Genomic DNA, 22,267 nt, shown 5'->3' with positions numbered 1-22,267 from the left:
TCTCGTGTGTCTGCTTACACGCACAACATTCTCAGGATTCATATAAAGAGAATTAGTTATGTTCGTCTGAAAAATAACCGATCTTGTTATCCTGAGATGATAAAACTTGTCCTTATATTTGTATTCGTATTTAGTCCAACTTCTTTCTTGCACCTTTTCATACATGACGTCTACTGAAGTCAGTTCTATTTAGTAGGTCCTTAAGAACCAGAAACGATAACACATCCTCAAAAAATATTGATCCAATGCCAAAACAAATAGGCAAGAAACATTAGGACAATGACTTAGAGTTAAAATTCTTACATTTGATCACCAATGTAACTAAAAAATTACAATTAAAGATAGATACCTTATTAGTCAAACATCTATTATGATGTCAAAAAGGAACTATTTACAAAATAGGTAAACAACAAGGAATTACTATATAGCACAGGGCACTATATTCAATTTCTTATAATAACATATAATGGAAAAGAATCTGAAAAGAAAAAATATATATGCGTGTATGAATCACTTTGCTGTACACCTGAAACTAACACTGTAAATCAACTACATTTTTGAATAAATTTTTTATTAAAAGTGTCCCTTAACATATACATACATTTTCATATGTTATAATACAGTTATTTAAATCTTTGGGATAATTTCTATTTGAAAAAATAAACTGTTTAATTTCTACCTGATAGTTCTTAGTGTTTTTCAAACATACTTACATTTTAAACAACTTCTTTACAATTTATCATTTAAAGATAAAATACATTTCAATCCCTCAGCTAAACACTAGTTAAGAATATTCTTTTCTACATAAAAAATGATGCCCAAATAATTTGCTTGTTTTTACACACTAAAAAAAAGTCATGTTACATTTCAAGTGATACTTGAGGAATCATGAGAATCTTTGAAAACCCCTTAAAAAAAAAGTAATTCATCCTCTCTTTTCTGCCACTGACATTTTTCATTTGAAAAGAGTTCAGACTCAGTCAAACAGTGACTTCTTATCTATACCTGTGGATTTACAAGCAGGTCTGACTTTTAATGGATTAAGAACTACAAACTTAGGGCAGATCATAAAGTGATACCCAAGTATCTCCAAAGTTTTGAGGTGTCTTTGACTATGCATTAAAATTTTAAGAAGGCCAAAAATAGTTTTATGAGCTTTTACAGACAGCCATAACAGAAAGTCCAGTAACTGCTCAAGCTCTCAAGTTAATCTTTTCAACTTTATTAGACAAACAGGCAAATCTGTCTTCTTTCTTGCTTATCAAGATGTTAGATATAATTTTGAGGTTTGGGGAAACCCTTTCTGTTGCTAAAACAGTTAAATAAAAATATTCATTCATTCACAACAGTGTTATAGAAAACTGCTAGCACATTGCAAATTATTAGCGTTTATATAGTACAAGGCTACAAAATTTAATGATAGCAAGAAAAATAAGATATTGTGTGAGCAGGTAAGTGGAAATTATATATTTCATGTAACATGTATGTTGCTGAAAAGCATAATATTTAAAAAATTTTTTAAGATTAATGTCATGTAATAGAGGAAATATTATTGCACTAAAATTAAGATTAACTTTTAGCCCTTTTATTGAATGAATGGCCAGGAATAAGTTGTATCTTTTCTGAGTCTTTAGTTTGTCCTTGTTAAAGGGGAGTCTGTGCTAATTTGCTAGTTGGTAAGATGTCCCTGATACCATGATTTTCTTTCCCCAGACATGACACATTATGAGAGGTAGAAAGAACACTGAGAGGTGGGATTGAAAGACCCAGGTCCTAGAACCAGCTTATCATAAAAGAAATGTTTGACTTGAAAAGATCAGAGATTTCAAAATCAAAAATCAAAGCTCCATTCTCATTTGATTTGTTTGCTCATTCTTTTCTGCATCCATTCATTAGTTTATTCACTCATTTATTCTACTAATATTTATTGGGTAACTACTAAATACCAGACAGTGGGTTACCCCCAGGTATAATGTAACAACCAAAACAAGCCTAGACCATGGATAAATTTTAGGAAAGGTGATGCATAAGGCTTAGGAAGTGGAAGCCATAGAACTTAGTGATTATTTAGATTTTAGGAGTTAGGGAAGGGAAAATCCAACAAAATGGGCCAGTGGTCATGTACCTATTGAGACAGGGGATACACACAAAAAAGAAGATTTAAGGATAAGATGAGGAGTTCTCGCCTGGAAGTATTGAGGTCAAAGTGGCTTTGCAAGGAAGGCAAGAGGTGATCTGAAGTGAGCCTGGGGGCTTAGGAGCAAGGTCTTGACTAGAGTGATAGATTTTGGCATTTAATAACTGATTAAAACCAGTTTGCCTATGGTAATAAAAGCCATAAATTGTTGATCTAGGAGACAGTGTAAATCATGATAAAATAAGAACTAGAGTAGAGTTCTAAGGACCTTCAAAAGGCATAGCAATGGAAGAGCAGGCACAGAATATCCAAGAGAAGTGCAAGAAAATAGAATTAAAAAAAAAAAAAAAGCTGGATTTGGTACCACAGCATCCAATAGATTGATTGGGAATTTAAAGGAGGAGGGATCAATCAAGTAACCTGGAAATTTATGAAAGTGAGAAAAGGACTGGAAAAATTCCTTTTGACGAGATGGAGACCATGGGCTTCTGGAGTAAAAAGGAGTGTTTAGAATGGGCAGCCAGAAAACAGATGGAAATGAGTTCAAAATCGAACTGGAGAAGAGTAAATGGAACAAGTCATGTGGTCCTGAAAAAGCCCCTTAACCCTGTGAACTTCAGTTTCTTCAAACTAAATAGGAATTGCAATATCTTCTTCACATGGTTGCTGTGAGGGTTAACTCAGGTAATAAATGCCAAGTACCTAATAAACATTTGCTACTTCACCAAAAATAAGCAATCCAAGAACATGTCCACCTACTTCCATCATTGCATCTAACCATTCGGTGTCTGTGGTCACATTCCTTCTTTAATACCTCTATTCAAAATACTCTCTATACCTTGACTTTTCCTTTAAATATCTCCTGGATCTGTCTTTCTTATCAACATTTCTCAGTTTTTTAAATCAACTCAGATGTAGAAGACCAGCCAACCTCACTAAACTCTACAGCTCAAATTTGGGCTCTAAATCCCTGCCAGGATAAACTCATTAAAACTCCACTTTCAATATGTCCTTCATTTGTGCAAGTCCCTCCACTAGCTTCCTTTAGGCCATCCCAACTTGAACATCGATGCTCGAATCCTGATACCACCAAAGCCTTGCTCCACAGTGTCTGCCTGACTTTGTGTTCTGCTCTTCAGAATATATTCTTCTTCCCTCCAGTCAGGAAACTCTTCCTCACTACATCTTCCTCCTCATTTCCAGTTTAACTCCCACACCTTCCTGAGACTTGTTCCTGCTACCTGGCAGACACACCATCCTCCTGGCTGCCTTGATAAACCCTATTAATGTTGCGAGATCAAACTCAAAGCTATTTTCTTTCATCATACACCTCTGGACTCCAGAACAAACTGAGTTCCCTAATTCTCTCATAAAATTTACAGTGCACACAGTTTTGCACTGAATTATTCCCTAGTGGTTTCCCCTTGATAACTCTTCATCTCAACAGAAGTGTTTTCATCTTGAACTACAGGTATATTTTTATTTCTATTTATCCTATGGTAATTAATATAGTTTGTGACATACGGTAATTGTGAGATACAAAGTGAACATTGTTGACTGGATAAGGATTTTCGTCAAAGTTCACAGACTTCACTGTAGTACAAAATTGATTTTGAGAGACAAAGAAAGATTGTCTTAATGTGTGTCTTCTCTTTGTATTTCAACAATCATATGTTTCATTTGTTCAACATTTTACTATATCCACATACATTACCTCATCTGTGAAATATGGAGCAGGATGAAAAATAAAGATTTTTCTTCTCTGCCCAGTTCATATTTTTGTAGCTATTCTTCAAAAAGAAGCCTTATTTTTAACATGCTGGGTAAGTTCACACAAAATATTTGAGACACATAGGATGGACTAATCAATTTTGGTAAAAGATAATATTGTTAGTGCTGAGGGCTGTTCCTGTTATCTTCTTGATAATGCATACTTTTAAAAGTCTGTGATTACTCAAAGACTTATGATAGCTTCACTTAAAAAAAAAAAAAGCCCTAAGTCAGAAATTCCTACCAAACACACTGCAGCTTTTAAGATACCAACCCACTTTTTTCCCCCAAATAAAAGAAACTTACTGGTGGAAAGAAATACTTAAAATCAAGAGAGATACCCTCAAATCTTTTTTATTGAAGATGCCATCAAGCCATTGTTTTGTTTCTTTTTAATAGAGCCCTTTGGATGCCTCTTTAGAGAGCAAAGTACATGAAAATCATAACATACCAAAGGGGAACAGAGGAGACGTGGGCTTTTTAGCATAATTACCAGCAAACATGCTTCAACTGAAATTCACTATTAAGTTGATGGCATAAATGTATATGGTATTTACAGAACATCCCTTAACTCCAGGCTCCAATTTCATAGGAGGACATGGTTGCAAGTAAATGAGATGACAGAAGATCACATTTCATTTTGCTGAAAATAAACTTTGGATTGGTTTGAACTTGGTTTTAAATATATAACCAAATTTTAAAGCAGACCACATGAATTAGCTCAAAATGTTTATCAGGCCTTACTACAGCAGAAGGCTACAGCGTCAGAACACATATTTATATTTTCTTCATGGTTGGAAAACATTATACATCATGGTATCAAACATGGACAGCCCCGAAGTCATGCTGAGTTCAAAAAGCGCTCAAAGATTCTAAAAATCTCAAAACATTTTCAAAGTCAGCCAAGGTGGCTGAAGTATGGCAGAGCTCTTGCTGTTTTATGGTTTAACCATTTGACAGCTGCCTGCCAGATGCATAAGAGGGTTAGATGATCATTTTACTGCTGATTATCTTCACGGCCAAACTGCAGTCTTGCCACTCTGTGTGTTTCCTCCAGCATTAATAACAGCATGTTTCATCTGCATTTTAAGACAAATAGTGCCATTTATATTATGTGATGTTGATCCATCTCAAAGCACGGTTTGGCCCAGGAAATGACAGTTCTTGGTTAGTAGCTACAAATCGCCATATAGGGATACCTTTTCTAATTTCCCTTCTCAATTTTTGAGTCATACAGTCATAACACACACTAAACTACAGTTTAGAACATAAACTTGAAATACGACATTCCCTATTCAAGCACTCCAGTCAAACCCTGATAAATCAGGCCGGCCATGCAGTGATCTTATCCCTTCTGACTCTTTAATAAATCGAACCTTGTAAGTTCTTACTGTTGGAAGTTGTCACTAAATGAAATTGTGACCTTATCCGACGCATGAACTTATCCTGCTGACAACTACATTTATTGCGTGGATAAGAAAGGAAAAAAAGAAAGAAAGAATAAAGAAAAAAATGAGATATTTGATAATTCTGATCTTAGCCATATGTAACTCTAACAGATGGGATCTTTTTGATGTTCCATTAATGATTTGCCGAAGATGAGTCTCTACTTAGAGAAAAAGGCTCACCCGAGGTAACGGCTGGGGGCACTGCAGATGGTATTAAAAGTGCGTGAAGAGGTACTGGGTGACAGCAGCGAATCAGAAGCTATTAGTCTAACACAAAGAGCCCTGAATTAGCTTGTAATTGCACTGGAAAAGATAACATAATGGTGGTGGCAAAATAGAAACATTCCCTTTTCATGTGATGCATTCAGTACCTAAAAACTCTAAAACAAGACACTGGAATTGTCTAAAACCTAGAGCACGTTAATTCACTGCATTTCTCAAGAATACAAAATAGACCGGCTATAGTTTCTAAAAAGTCACTGAAATCAACATGTACAGCATTAAGAAGCAAATTTACATGCATATGCTACCAAATACTGGCAAGTATTACAAACTCAGGAAACTTTTATTTATTAAACTGGCTGGCCTCAAGGATTAATTCTGAGGCTATTACATGTCTGATTATTTCTCCTATCCTAAGACCCACTGAAACCTACAACTTACCATCTTTAAAGACAGAGAAAAAAAGAGGTAAAATATGGTTCTGGGCAGTATTCTAGTTGGTAATAAAGTAAAAATTTCAAGATGTTTTAAAAAACAAAACCATGATTTGAAATAACTAAAAAACCTCCACCTGCATATTCACACACAAAATTAGTTTTATATACAGAGACCATGTTCAAGATTGGGAGGGTGAAATTGCCATATTTTGCCCTTTGTTCTACAGTCTATTTATATGAACAAAACCCCAGCTCATTCCAGGTGTCTGAAAATATTCACGTGGAGTGTGACTGGCTCTTGCAAATGTTTGGAAAAGTCATTGGAAGGAGGAGCTGCAGTTTCTGGACGCTATTCAGCTGCTGGAAGGAGGAGGGGGCAGTGGACAGTCTTTTGCTAAAGAAACCTGGCACAGTGTGCTTCTCTGCTGCCAGAAACCCTCCCTGACCTTCCAGACACCACTTCTTGTCACAGGCTGACCAATACCACTTCCTGATTTAAATCTGGAGGCATGGAGGGAGGGAGAGCTTGGGGAGGTTCAGTTGGGGAGGACTAGCCATGGATGTGAGAGGTCTGGGCTAGCAGACACGGGAAACAGCACGGGAGGAGCAACAGCCAAAAGTCTCCGTCAGCAGGAGGTCCACAGAAGGGTCAGGGCCTGCAGATCACCGGTCAGAGAAGGTGTGTGTTCTCCAGGAGGAAAGACTCTCAAGGAAAAACTGTGGGTAAAAATCAACCCTAAGATCCTGTTCGATGGAAAAAAAAAAAGCAAGGAATAGCTTTTAAAGAACACTTAACATTTTACATCCATGGGCTCTCACATTCTAAATTTTAGGCAGCATTTACTTTGTCTGTTAAAATTGCATGCTTTCTCCGAATTACGTTTATTAATTTAGAAGAAGATACTTGGCACACAATGGAACTTCTCACAAGCCACTGCTGATTTTTAAAGACCACCAGCTTACAAGGTATTTCTTTAGTTTGACACCTATTAACCCAGATATAGGCATGCTTTCAACATTGTGAGATGGTACAGTTGGAGATGAAAGAAAACCTACAGACAAGATTTAACAGGTCGACATTCTTAAGCGCCTATTGTGATTAGGATGAGTTTTGCCTGGAAGGAAAGATCTCCACGAAACTCCATTTGGGAGTGGAGAAGTCACTTTTTCGGTCACAGTATAAGAGAAACAAAGGATGGCAGAATGATTTGACTGATGAACAAATAACCCGGGGAGAACTACAGCATTAGTTCGAAACCTTTTAATCTAATCCAGGGAAGGAACAGAGCACTGTAAAGTGCTCTCAGCCAACAACAGAAGAAGACTGCAGAAGACTGGTCTAAAAGTGACATTTCATTACAGATTTTGTAATTTTTATCCGGCAAACAAATGCCATTTTTTAAAAGAGTTTTTCAAAGTAAGTGGAAAACAGAACCATAAAGAGACTAAAAATTTAATGATACCAATGAACATAGATCCTAGGATATTTAGTTCATGCCCTCATACTACTACCAGTACATCACATATAGGATTGAGGTATTTTATGAAACCCTAATGTGGGTCCCCAAATTGGGGAGAATAAGTCTTGTGCAGCACTAAATATTAAAGATTAACTATATCAGCCACTTAATTATCGTACTGTATGGCTTCTTCAATAAATATCATGCATGGATATATTTATTTAATTCAAAAATTCCTTTAGTCTACAGAAAGGTTTAATATGTAGGCTATAATATTTTATTTCTAAAATATTTCTAAAGTTTGAACTCATTGTTGAAAGTATTATTAGTTTCAGAAAAAACTTCCAAAAATGAAACTCCTAAAGGTCAAGCAAGCTGCAGTCATTTTCTGGTAGTTCTGGCATCTTTTGTTAACGCCTGTAAATGTTTACAGTTGTCCATACTCCTAAGTTACACATAATTGACAGGAGTAATTTTGCCAAAAGCAGCCTCCTTGACACTGTTTTTTTGGGGGGCAGCAGATAGTCAATCTTTCTCCGTTTTGAAGGCCTTAGCTCTGCGGTATGTTATTCGAAATACCCATAATTAGTATAAGTTTAAACCCTACCATCTTTTGAAGTCTATCTGTCTTCTCTTAATGAACATTTCTCTGATTCATATGCCTCTCCTTGCCAGCAACTCAGAGGTGATCTCTCCCTTTGAACTCCCACAGTATCTGATTTTAGCACTAATATTTTTCATCATTTTCTTCCTTATAATAGTGATTTGTATATATTTATCATCTCTGTACATGGAACTTTCTAGATACTCCACAATGTTTTTATCCAGTAGGGTTGCAAAAAATATAAACGTGTGTGTGTGTATTTGTGTGTGTTCACTATTCTGGGCTAAATGATTGTTTCCTTTTTTGTGCATTCATTAACACTTTTTCACTTTATAACTCACACTTTAATAAGAAGCTAGTAGACAAAGTAGGCATTATTATTTCTTATTTATTTATTTTTACTATTTTACCATCATATTCATTGGGCTGGAACTCAAAGCTAAAGTAACTTATTTACTAGGACTCCAACTCTAGTTGTCTGACCCTCTCATGTTCATTTCACTTTATCAGACTGCCTCTTTCAAAAAATTTTAACAACTTAACTAGGTGGAAGGACTGACCTCAAGCCCCAGTATCATATCAGCAGCCATTAGAGTGGATTCATTTATAAGATTAGGTGCCAGTCAATTCGGAAAGCAGAATGTGAGTGCCTGGAGGACCAGGCCACAGCGCGAGTTCTGACGGAGGCAAGGCGGTGGAAAAGATTAAACAAACAAAACACTGGGAAAGCATTACAGGGGGAAAGAGTGGCAAAATTACTGTTTGATTATCAGAGTTCACAATAAACTTCTACATTTCTGTCCCAAAAATTTCAGAGAGAAGAAATCAAAGATACACGGTTTTACAGAAACAGACTCACAGACATAGTAAACAATCTTTATGGTTATTGGGGGGAAAGGAGGTGGGAAGGGGTAAATTGGGAGTTCGAGATTTGCAAATATATATATACATATAATATACATATAAAGAGATAAAAAATAAATTTCTTCTGTATATCACAGGGAACTATATTCAGTATCTGGTAGTAACCTTTAATGAAAAAGAATATGAAAAAGAATATATGTATGTGTATGTATGATTGGGACATTGTGCTGTACACCAGAAATTGACACACTATAACTGACTATACTTTAATAATTTAAAAAAATAATGGAAAAGATACATGGTTTTAAAACAGTGATGTGCCCCCCATCCCCTCACAATCACCCTTGATGATCATTCTTCAGAGCAGATATTTAGTTATTAAATAAACTAAAATTAAAAATTGAAAGCCTGATGAAATATATCATGTCATTAGCAGTGTAAGAAGTAACATAAGCTTTTCTTCCTAAGAATATAAAGTGTAAAAGGCATTTCAAACTTTCCAGAAGAACTTCCTATCTTTTCATCTGGTTGATAGCATTTTCTCTGAAGAAAACTTTCTGATGTGAAATTGTACGTAGTGACTGCAAACTAGAAAATCTGGCGCCTTCGCAGTCTCCAACTTGTAAAATATTTCTGTATCACACATTTAACAAACTCAGTGGGTTAAGTAGGTCTATGTTATATATATAATATGTATACTCTTTCTAGATGTTATTCTTCTCTTCAATCCCTCTCTCCTTTTCCCTTGGACTTTTTCCCTTTCCAAAATGAATATGGGATACAGAAATGCCAGCTCTTAAAGAAGGAAAAAGGAAAGGAAGGGAGGGAAGGAGGAAAGAAGGCAGGCAGGCAGGCTGGCTGATATGATGATTTACGAGTGTAGTTTCCATAAACTCAGGGATTCCATAAAGTCAGAACTAAGGTTTGATCCTTTCCTGCACATAGAAGCAACTGCCTCTGAAAACACCATTTCTGTGGCATGACCTCTAATAGGAAGTTTTACGTATGCACCTTTGGAGCATGGCCCAACAGACCTATGACAGCTCACCAGGTATTAAACTTCTACAGGCAGAATTATCCCCAGGACTATTTTCAGTCATAAAACCACACTTAGCTGAACTTTATTTAAAGAAGTATCGACCTATTCAAAATTATTTGTTGAACACATTTCAGGCATGATGCTGGATCTTGGAGACATAAACATGAATCTTTCATGGATCTTTTCCTTACGTGACTTATTCTGAGGGTAGTGAGGTAATTATCACCCAGCGTACGAAGTTTTGGGTAAAGGAAGGATATAAAATTTAACCAGAAGGAAGAAAAGTCTCCTAGGACAACTGAGAGATCAGGGATGGCATATCAGAGGAGAGAAAGCTGTCAAAGGACAGTATAAGCGATCTTTTTCCTTCTTGAATAGATCAGAAGTGAATACAATATAACAACAACATGAGCATTGAAACACACTCATTATGTTACAAATAAAACTCTTAGCAAGGCAGAGGCTCAGTGAACTAGGGAACATTGCCTTGAGTTAAAATTCCTGCCAAACTGGAAGAAATAAATGACTGGAACTTGTTGTGAAGAATAGTTTTCAGACTATAGACATCATAACTGAAGGTAAATTTTTTCTGTTGCTCAATATTGCAAATATGTTCATTTTAGACAAAATGTTATTTCTAAAAATTGTTGGAAAAGATCTTGTGAAGTGACTTCATCCTAAATAGTGCTAGCTTTTTCCTATAAAATCTTTTCAATTCTAGAAAATTTTACTGAACTCATTTTTAATAATTTCACGTAAACTCCTGAAAAGGAAATAACAATACCAGAAGCTATCTCCTCAAGCACTAAAACTCAGAGAGGTGAGCTCATCTCTAAGGGTGTCTCCTCCATAAATGTACGTATCTATCTCAGTTTACCGCATCTACAAAGAGAAGGGACCCTTTTCATCACTTGCTCCTGTGACAGACTAGGTGAAGTAATTTACAGATGGTAACCAACTTACAATGGATCGATTTATGATTTTTCACTTTAAGATGATGCAAAAGCAAAACACATTCAGTAGAAATCACACTTTAAATTTTGAATTTCGAACTTTTCCCAGGCTAGTGGTGTATGGTGCGACACTCTGTGGTGCTGGGCAGGAGCAGGGAGCCTCAGTTCCCAGTCAGCAAGGAAATCACAAAGGTGAACAACCAATACACTGACAACCATTCTGTACTCATACAACCGGTTTACTTTCAGGATCATATTCAATAAAGTTCATGAGACATTCAACACTTCTTTATACAGTAGTTTTGGAGTTAGATGATTTCGTCCAACTGTGGGCTAATGTAAGTGTTCTGAGCATGCTTAAGGTAGGAGTGGCTAAGCTGTAACATTGGGTTTTAAGTGCACTTTTACGTTGACTTACTGTATTTTCAACTTTCGATGGGTTTATAGGGATGTAACCCCATCATAAGTCAAGGAAGATCTGTATTCTCTAACAGATGAGCACATTCAGAGCTAACAGTGTGATTCCTGATACGAGAATCAGGCACCCAGAAGTGACCACAATTATCTAAACTACACATTTGATGCAAGAAGTCAACTGCTCTTCTTTTTATTTAAAAAATTTTAGATTTTTAATATCAATATTATTATTTGATGACTATATATATCAGAATACTCACATAGTCAAAAAGGTATTAAATTTAAAGGATATTTGTAAAACTCTACCACATAAATGAATAGATGTTGCCTACAAATACTAAGAGCTCTTGTAAATAAATATTAGATACTAGAAAGTATGTTTGGAATAATGTATATCTCTCAAATGTGTATAAACATGTCCATATAAACATCTTCAAAAAGGCTTTCTTTAAAACATAGATATAAATGTAAATGTAACTCACACTAAGCTATCAAATGCGTAAGTTATGTCTGATTTTCTCTCTAACTTCACTAACTTAATTAAAACCATAAATAACAAATGGTATTCTGTAGATCCATTCTGGTTTCTTTATATTGTTCATCTTAAATATTAGTTATCTGGAATAGAGTTAAAATATGATACTGAACTACAGAAATAATTATGCACAAGTGTTAACCTGAGTTAAAATAATGATTTTCCATTGCTAAGCATATAGGCTTAAGCACTTGACTTTCAATCTGTAATAATAATCTATAATATTTTCTCCCCCACCAAATGCATGAGTGTTCCACAATTCTGAATTTTCTAATATGATGAATCTGACTAAAAAAAAAAGAAACCAAGATAACTTTTATAATTTTTACAAGAATATTGGGAAATAGCTGCATATATAGACAATAAGGAGATGACCAATGGGACATTACTAAATTAGATTTGACGGTCTCTTACAACAATTTCATAAATCGTTAAGAATGGGGATTATATACACTCTTGGGATTCAATAATTCAGATCATATGAGAAACAAGTTTACTGACTACCTTGAGCATCAGCTTGTATTCTTGGTGTACCCACTGACTTGCTGCTACTTCCCATGGGCACCAATTTAATTTCCTAATTGTTCCTCCTAACTTTGTTGTGAACAAGAGAATAAAAAGTTGGAAGGACTTAACACAATGTCTGGCTCACAGTGTTCAATAAATGTTATAAATTTTATCTTAGTATTTTATAGTTGACAAGGAAAATGGGTCATAGACTTGCTTGATAATCATAATTACTTAAACTAGCTTCCACCCAGAACCATTTTCATTCCAGATGAAGAAAAATGGGAAGCATGAAAGACCGTCCTGAATCCAAAAGGTGACAGAGCAGCTCTTAGCAGTAGTGGAGAGCTTCAACCCATGGTAACTCCACACTGGTGTTTCTTTTTGACTTCATGGCTAAGCCAGACTAAGGTATGTAGCTGTGAAGGTTAACATCAAAGCTGAGTTTGATTTCTAGGTAACCAGGATTAACTGCTCCACTGACATTATCCTGACATTATAGAATTCCAGGTAAGAGAAAATAAGGAATATCCTTATACATTCGTGGAAAAAAAAAACAAACAACCTTGAACAACCATATTTAAAACAAAGGAAAATATTTATCCTATCTTACTGTCCATCATTAGATTTTTTTCATTTCCTTCCTTAAATATTCCCAATTATAAACTTACCAGGATAAAGTCTGTAATATTTATTTAGTGCTTATTTTATGCCAGACATTATGCTGAGTCCTTCATCTAATGGTCTCACTTTCATAACAAACTTCAGAGGAGCAATGGGGAAGTAATCTGATGCCCAGGGTAAATCATTCAAATGAAAGCAAAAGTATTTTTATTAATCATTATCTTTTTGTACTTTTTGAGAGTATCAGTCTTCATTTTTTCTAATTATTTACTGTAAATATACATATTACCTCCTTTTTCTCTTGAACTCAGTGGAACACCTCTATTTAAATTGTTGCAATTAAATGTCACAAAAGGTAGGAGAAAGGAGTTGATCAAGATGAAGGAACAGCTCCAATCTTCCACTAAGTGAGAGATGGCTACTGAGAAGAAAAAGAAGTCCTGAACAAACACCGTTATACCAAATCACAATGATTAAATGTATAATGGACAATCATATTAAAGTCAGGAGAATCCTAATTTCTTGATGGGAAAACTCGCAGTATTCCAAATATAAACAGATACTCCCCCTAATATTCCTTCAAAAATATTACTTACTATAATCCCTCACATTTACACATTTCTCTTTATCAAAGTCAAAAGTTATTCCTTAGCCAGAATCCTGTGAAAATGCAGATTTATTATCATTATTACCATCATCATTGTTTTTGGCCATTCTGACCAACAATTTGAGCTTCTAAACCAAGGATAATAAACCTAAATAAAGCATATATTCAGGAAAAAAACAGTATTTTGAAATATTAATTTATTCTTTTGAATTTTCAAGCCAAAGAAATATGAAAAAAATCAAGGTCACTACACAATGACTATATTTATTATTACTTAGTACTAACCCAGGTAGGTCAGGGAAGATTTTGGTTCCATAAGCAAGCTGTGGGACAAGCATGAAGTGTTTAATCCTAACCAATTCAGTTTTTCATTCATTTGCTGAACCAACATGCAACAAGTATCTTTTTGTGTATGGCCCTATAATCATCATGCATTTTGGGAATCACTTTCCTTAAGTACTTTTGCTCAACTGAAGATCGTTGAATCAGTGCTTCAAACCCTACTTGTGTCTACAACAAAGCAAACCCTTTCACCTTTATATTTAATCACGACCATATGAGTCATTACATCTCCTTTTCTCCAGAATGTGAAATCACAGTAAAACGTTTTTAGTTTCAGCTTCATTATATGGAATTATAATCAAGCTGGCAGGGCCAGAGCTAAAATTTGAAACGGGAGCTAGAAGCAAGAGAATAATATAAACAAGGTTTGAAATGAGACTGCTTAATAGAATAAATTCTAAAGCGCTTAAGATAAATTAATTTACATACACACAATGCAATTAATAGAAAAGAAGAGGCCAGTATCATTAGGACAGGGTGAAAGAAGACTCCAATTACAAATCTTGGTGGTCCCCGCTTGACCTCACTTAGAATAGTGGGACCCACAAATACATTCTATGTATGAAATGAAAATGACAGAACTTCATTTCTTTTATAAATATTCTAATATGCATGTTAGGACTGAATATCCCCTTAAGAGTTCACAGACTACTGAGGTTTCCCTACTTCTGTAATTAAGAAATGTATTTTGGAACATGTTATTTTGTTCCAGAATTTTACTATCTGACAACCCTAAAGGGCCCTGGATTGTAACTCACGGATATTTTGTGTAGAGTACCAAAACAGACATGAAGAGGAAGTCCTCCAGAATGCCCTTTTGATAACCAGCCATTCCCAGTTAGAATTATTCACACTCTCCTTTCTTCCTTTGCATCAATGTGCATCAGGGTATCTATCATAGTGTAGCAAGTATGTGCATATGTCTGACTAATGTCAGGATGTGAGAATTTCATAAACGTCATCTGGATACACAGAAGGAGGAAGGAAGGAAGACGGGAAGGCAGGGAGGGATGGAAGAGTGTGTGAAGATACTGTTTGCAAAAGTATATAGAGTGACTTCAGTTAGATAAGACAAGATGAACATGGAAGCAATAAATGAAGGAAATGATGAATCACTTAAAAGTTAGAAAACAAAGATTAATTCTTGTTTATTCTGTTAGTAGATTTAATTTCTTTTAATTATATAATCCAAAGTGATTTAAATAAAGAGAGAGATGAGAGATGATGATTTTATACAGTCTGAATTGAGTCAGAGAAAGTCATACTATAAAATTCCCGTTGGCTGCTGAATTTATGACACCATCCTGTGTAACAATGCACTCCACTCCTTTAATTCATGGGGGACGCAGGTTGGGGGAACTGTGTTTCCCCTCTTTTGAAAGTAAATGGAGAAAAATTCTTCAGAGGATTTTAATCCAGGAGGTTCTTACTTAACTTCTAATCATGGAAATGCAAATCAAACTAATCAGTCTACTAATATCACAAAGATCTTTTACTGGCTTTAATTATGCATTTCAATAGATTACTAGGTAGTAAACATCTTTTTGGACAGTAGAAATAGCCTAAAGAACTATCTGACTTCCTAAAAACACTTCTAACTCTAAAATGATAGATAGATAGATAGATAGATATTCAACACACACATCCTCACAGACCTAGTGCAAGTGAAACTGGAGAAATCAGAGTAAGACAGGTGGGGTGTATCAGTGTCCATATCCTGGTTGTGATATGATACGAAAGTTGTACAACTGTTACCATTGGGGAAGACGGGGAAAAGTGTACAAGAGATCTCTCTGAATCATTTCTTAAAACTGCATATGAATCTGTAATTATCTCAATAAAAATTTCAACTAAAATACGGATGTATAACCTTGAGAGCTCTTAAATTACTAATTTATAATTATCAAAACCAAAATCAACCAAATGGATTTAACCCATCCCACTACAGAAAGAATAATCAGCAACTGAAGCAAATATAAAATCTATCTGCTTAAGTTTTATTAAAATGTGAGGAGAGAAATTATCTGAATAATCACATATTTAATTGATAATTGAAGAACTGAAAATGAACAACATGACATTTCTCTTTTCAATGTTTATTGCTTATTTGTAGAACTTCAATTATAATATTTTAACTCCTTATATCAAAATTGATTACAACAGCTGTCAGAAAATGATTATTTGCTGTATAAGAATTGTTTATTGCATAAGTAACAAAGTATTCCTTTCTTGGAATCTGGTTTTATTCCTGCTCAGTCTAAAAAAATTAATTTTTGATTTTTTTCAACATAGCAATTTTGAAATACTAATTATTAATTTCCTAATATACAGAAAGGCTTATCAATAATACTCATTATTAATCTTCAAATATCAGTCTGTTTTTGGAAAAATAATTTTCCACATTTATAAAACATTAGTAAGTTCTTCAAAATGCAGGGAGTTTAAATGGCATTTGGTGTCCATTTTCTCAACTGTTCCTTTTTTGCAAGGTTCAGATGCTATACTGAGGCAGATAAAGTCATTACAATACCGCAATAAAATGGTGAAATATGAGACATACACTGCCAACATGGATTTAATCTGCTACTCTGTTTTAAATGGAAATATATTGTAAGATTATACACTTCTTAAAATGGCAACACAGATATTACTGCTCCCTGGTGAAAGATACTAAAATCTCCATTTATTTGGCTGGTGTAGGTATGGCCTTAGGTGTACACCTACAAGTGAATTAAATCTAATTGCTTATTTTCAGTTTCCTTGGAAAGTACTGCCTTTAAGCAAGATGTAAATGCATTTAAATGGGTATGTTCATCTGAAACTCTGTTCAATAAGTCAAGTGTTTCTTGCAATATAAAGATTCTTCTTTGATCCAGGATATTCATGATATTTCACTTAAAAGTACAGGCACAGCATGATGGAATTGAAAGAAAACACGTTTTGAAGTCAGATGGACATACGTTTGAATTCCAGCTTTGCTACTTAACAGCTGTATGATAGGATAGTTAGTTAAACTGAAACTCAGAGCCCTCACTTATGAAAGTGGGAGAAATAATACCTATCATACGAGACTCTTGTAATAATTAAATAGTATAACATGCAATGATAAGACCTAACATAAAGTATGCACTTCAAAAAGAGTATTATACTGGGAATAATATTAAAATTTTGTACAGGTTCTGTAGAGTAGAATTAATACAGGAGTTTGCCTCCACTTCACTGGTTTACAAATAAGCATCAAATGTCCACTTTTGACACACGGGCTCATGTTTTAACTTTGGAGAAGTCTGAACTTACAGGTCAACATGCAATAATAAAACTAGCAAAACTGCCAGCCACAGAAAACTATTTCAAAGTTATGTAGTGGCACTGAGATGAAAATGATCCATAATGTAAAAAACAAATTCTTCATTCATGAACATCTTTTTCAGTTAAATATCTTGACAAAATATAAATAGAGGGAGAAAAAAAAAAACTTCCAGCTGCAATTTTCTGAATGTGGAACCTTGTTGCTGATTTCCTACTGTCAACCATATGTTCATATTCCTTTCTTGTGATATTAGGAAGTTTCATAAAAAGGTCTACACAAGAGACAAGAATGTGGTCTGCTGAAAATAATTCTTTGACATGTAGGGACCACTTTTTTCACTTAAACATTAAAATGGATGTTACGTAGCCTCTTGTACACAGAAGTACTTTAAAGTAAGATCTCCAACTAAACTTTAAGGAGAGAATTAAATCCATTAACTTACATGTATTCAGAGAAAGTTTCATTTACTTAGCTTTCAGTAATTTTAATATAGTCTATTGATTATAAAACAAATAAGTTATTAACATTATGAATTCATCATATATCATAGCACTTTGTAGTGCCTACTACGTGCCACGTACTCTAAGTGCTACTTGCCTTTCTTGTATTATCTCATTCAACTGTTACAAAATCCATATGAAGCATATTATTTCCATTTGGCCGATGCAAAGGCTGAGGCTTTATGAGATTAAGAAATTCGACCATGTTCACATGTTCTCTGCTCAAGCAGCAGGGCCTGCATTGAGGTACCCATAAATGTGAACCCCACATGTTCAACATCCTCCCAAAGATATCTCTGAATATGTATGAGCCGTCCTCAAAACTCTGGTTAAAACCAATTTCTAAATTATTTTTACATAAAAAATTCTACCCTGTAAAATTGCTTTTCACCTTGAAATAAAATAGGGAAGCATGGAGACAGACCCAGATGGAGAGAAAGAAACTGAGAGGGAGAAGAGACAGAGGGAGAGTTGGAGAGAGAGAGAGATGGAGAAAACAAGAGTGAAAAAGAAGCAAGTAATCTGGACATAACAATGCCAAGTGAAATTTAAAAGAAAATAGTGAGGAAAGCTACATCAAGTAAATAATATTTCTGAAGAATATTAAAACAATAAGCTCTGAAATATTCTACTTTTTAAAGGTCAATGAAGCCCAAGTTCTTTGGGCAGGAAAAATGTGAATGAATAATAAAATAAATAACTGGATAACCAAGAAAGGCTGAAGAAACAGTCTTCCAGGTACATTTAGGGGACTTCACATTTGTAAAATGATATTAGTATCCCATGGTCTGCCTGGCTGATGTTGGACAACTTTGTGTAAAGGTCTCGTGACTCACTTCTACACCAATATAATTATAACTTTGCAATAAAAAAGGTACATAATAAATCCAAGGCTCTTTCCTCCAGCTCACAAAGGTGCATGTAAATTGTTGAAGGTCAGGTTTACGGGTTCATTTACTATCTATCATAGTCATGACTACACTACGGGACTAAAAATTGTCCCGTAGACAATAAATACGTCTCGGGCAAGGCCTTACTCTTTTCCACAATGTGCAATGACAAAGCTGTGGCTCCAAATGTGCAGTGTATAAAAACGTCTATAGTAGAGAAAGTTTAGGAAGTCACTCCTGTGATGTTTACTCTGAATTTCCATCTGTGGGTAGTCTTGGTGGTTACATGGAAGAATCACAAGTCTCTGTCATTGATCACTCTCCAACGTGTCTGCATTCAGCAAATTCAGATGTCATCATCCCTCTTTTAGGATCAAATTAAAGCTTTTCACAAAATCAACTGAAGTATGTAGACCATAACGTACTACCATTTATGACAACTCAATGAAATATAATTTAGCTGTCATTGAACAGAATATAAATATTTTGTGAGCAATAAATATTGACAGTGAGTTCATAATATTACTAAGCTATTCAGGCATCCCAAACTCTCTCTCTGGGATAGGAAAATATTCCAGGAATGGAGTTACAAATAAAAGGTGCAAGTGGTAAAAAAATAAAAATAAAAATCATCTCATTGCTTTAATTCAAAATGAAGCAGTATTTTTTAACAGATCAAAAAAGAGCAATGACCTTGGATTCTAAAAACGCTTGTAAAAAAAAAAAATGAGAAGTCATAGATGAAATTTTGAACTTTTTGTTAGCGACTGTCTCCAGCATCTCCTGGCCTCCCTAGGACAGACAATGTTTATCAACTGAAATATAACATTAATCCGCTGAAAAGTGAAAAGGTCTCTCTCTTACAGGCTAGGAGATTCTTCCAAAGATATGGTAATAGCAGGTCAACAGTGCCCCAAACAAAACATCCAGAGTAAATGAAGTCTATCCTTTTGGAACAGGAATATTTTTCCTTCTGTTGAAGTCGGGGAGACAGGAAGAGATGAAGTCAGGCTACCGTTTATCAAGGGAGTTTTAGGCGTCTGAGGGATACAGTATCTTTCATCCTCAAAATAATCTCATAAGGTGAGTGTCATCATCCCCATTCTACACATGGAGAAGCAAAGACTGAAAGAGAACTTGTCCTGGGTATGGTTGGGACTTCGAATCAATTCCTGCAGATTATACCACACCACAGCCTTCCTTATTGAGGGACTGTATTCAGTACTATTCTTAAAGTCTTTAAGAACATATCCTATGTCTGGTTTTTAAATTAGCAAGGGATGGGATGTACATTTGCAAAGATTTGCTTTTAACATAGAGCCTATATAAGACATAAGATTTCAATGAAGCTGTCTTGACTTTCATTTTCTACCAGAGAGATGAACAACTCATTCCTCACTTGTGAGTTGAAGTTACTGACAAAAATTACATACCTCAGTAGTTTGGTTTAGTTGTCTACACCTAAGAAAAGGAAGAATTGGTAACAGGTACCTTGAGAGGAGTGAAAAAAAATCCCTGAATTACCTCTGGCATCATTGGACCTACCATAATAAGACTTTAACTTTAGTATTTTATCATCTTAAGAAATGAGATTGTGGTAAATTTTAAACTTAAATGATTTTTTTAATGATTATAACAGAACAACAATTGGGCCATGATTATGAGGGTCCAATTTAGTGAAAGGACTAGCAACTAAAGGAAATCTAAAAATCACTACTCTCCCTATGATTTTAAGAGTATATGGCAGTAACCCACTATTTGAGTCTATGAAATACAATAATCACAAGCTAGCAAGAGGGATATCCACAAGTGATACATTATAGCTCAGGGAAGATGCTTTAACTGGAGCAGACTTTTGATTTGACCGCTTTGAAATGCCCATTTTATTGGATGCATTCCAAAGCTCTCCCCCAGCTCCACAAGGGAGCCTTGGTCCTATCCTTCTTCTTTCCTGACACCCCTTCTTCCCTGACGGCCCCCATGTTTTGACATGCATCTTCCCAGCACTGATCATGCTAAAGGCACATGAGCCACCAGATATCTCCATCTCATTCAGCGTTCACAACTGAAAACAGCACTTGAAGCCAACAACGTGTCTTATGTTCATAAATATGTCTTTCGAACCATCCCAAGGAATTTTTATTGTTTGTAACACGGACAGAGCCCCCATTATCATGGTGCAAATAAAAGTAGTTCTTAACAGAAATCTGTTTCCTTTACTGAACATTATGAAAGGCCCCCTGACCTTCAACTTGAGGAGTACAGCATTAAAAGAAAAAAAAAAAAAGATAAGAGTCCACAGTAAACCATGAAAAATAGAACGGAGACAAGAGGGGGAAAAGAAACTTGGCAAAGCACATCCAGACCTAACTCTTTTTTTCCTTTTTAAGATAATCAGAAATAGACAACCAATAATAATACCTTGAGACTAAAGAAGTTGATGGTATGGAGAAAGTTAACATAAATATTAAAACAGACCACATTTATTATTAAATAGTAAAATTAAAATGGCAATATTCCCAATATGACCTGGTATCTTTGGAAGTCGAGTTACATTTCACTCTTTAAGAACTCGGGGCTAATTAATACATCATTTATTCAAGGTCTATTACAATGTAGAATTTTTGTTTAAACTACCATGTGATTTCAAACTGCATCTTTGTTCCAGCCAAATCTACAGCTCATTAAAACTTTGAAATATTCCACATCTCTCTAGAATTCAGAGGTCTCTGTCAAGGCCTACTGCAATGGGGATGGACCTCGAGGGCATTATGCTAAGTGAAATAAGTCAGGTGGATATGAACAAGTTTCATCTCTAATTAAAATTTACATAAAACTGTGCATAGCTACATCGTACAGAAATAATGAATAGGTGAAAAGTAATACCAAATTCCTAACTTTGAAAACAAACAATCAGAAAGGGTTAAAAATAATGTCACAGCATGGTCATCTGTGAAACCTGAAGTTCATGAACATAAACCTTCAGGTTCCCATGTAACATCCTTATAAATGACTCTAATCAGAAAGCAGACAGAGCTAAACTCTTCCTCCGGGGCTGAATGTCTGAAGTGAGCTGAGAGGCTAAAATAATCAGGTGAATATAGACACTATAATTTGCAGAAAACTTCACAGTCCTTCTAGGCCTGAGACTGACTACAATTTCTTTGAAATGCTGAAAAGCAGCCCAGAAAAATCAAAGCAAAGGATTACTTTCCAGAGAATCCAAACTGTAGACTGTAACACAAAGGTCAGTTTGTTTCCAAAGCAAACAACATACTCCACTTGTGTGATGGAGTACATGTTGAAATCCTGTTTATTACATGCAACATGGGAGTAAGTTTTTCAAACATTTCCTCAACAGTCTTCTCTGCTGACTGCCAGTCATCTCTGGATTTAATCATGGTTGTCACCCTATTCATTCAGGATTAGGAATCATTTTTGAATTGTTGGCTCGTAAAAGATGTGCATCTAATAGGACTCCCTCAAGTAACACACATTAATTAAAAAAAAAAAACACAACTGTGGTTTCTACAGGGAAACACAAAGGTTACTTGGGAAACAGACTGTCTTTACTTTATGAATTATGACACTTCTATGGAAA

General features: G+C 35.1%; 1 protein-coding gene across 5 annotated transcripts in view; it reads right to left on the bottom strand.

The window, feature by feature from the left end:
• Positions 1-22,267, bottom strand: part of ZFPM2 (zinc finger protein, FOG family member 2) — a 428,442-nt gene that overhangs the window by 215,505 nt on the left and 190,670 nt on the right. The window lies entirely within an intron of this gene.

The sequence above is a fragment of the Camelus bactrianus genome, chromosome 25, assembly GCF_048773025.1.
Source record: "Camelus bactrianus isolate YW-2024 breed Bactrian camel chromosome 25, ASM4877302v1, whole genome shotgun sequence".
Lineage (NCBI taxonomy): Eukaryota > Metazoa > Chordata > Mammalia > Artiodactyla > Camelidae > Camelus > Camelus bactrianus.
Note: the sequence above shows the minus strand (reverse complement) of the source record. Positions and strands in the feature narration are given on the sequence as shown.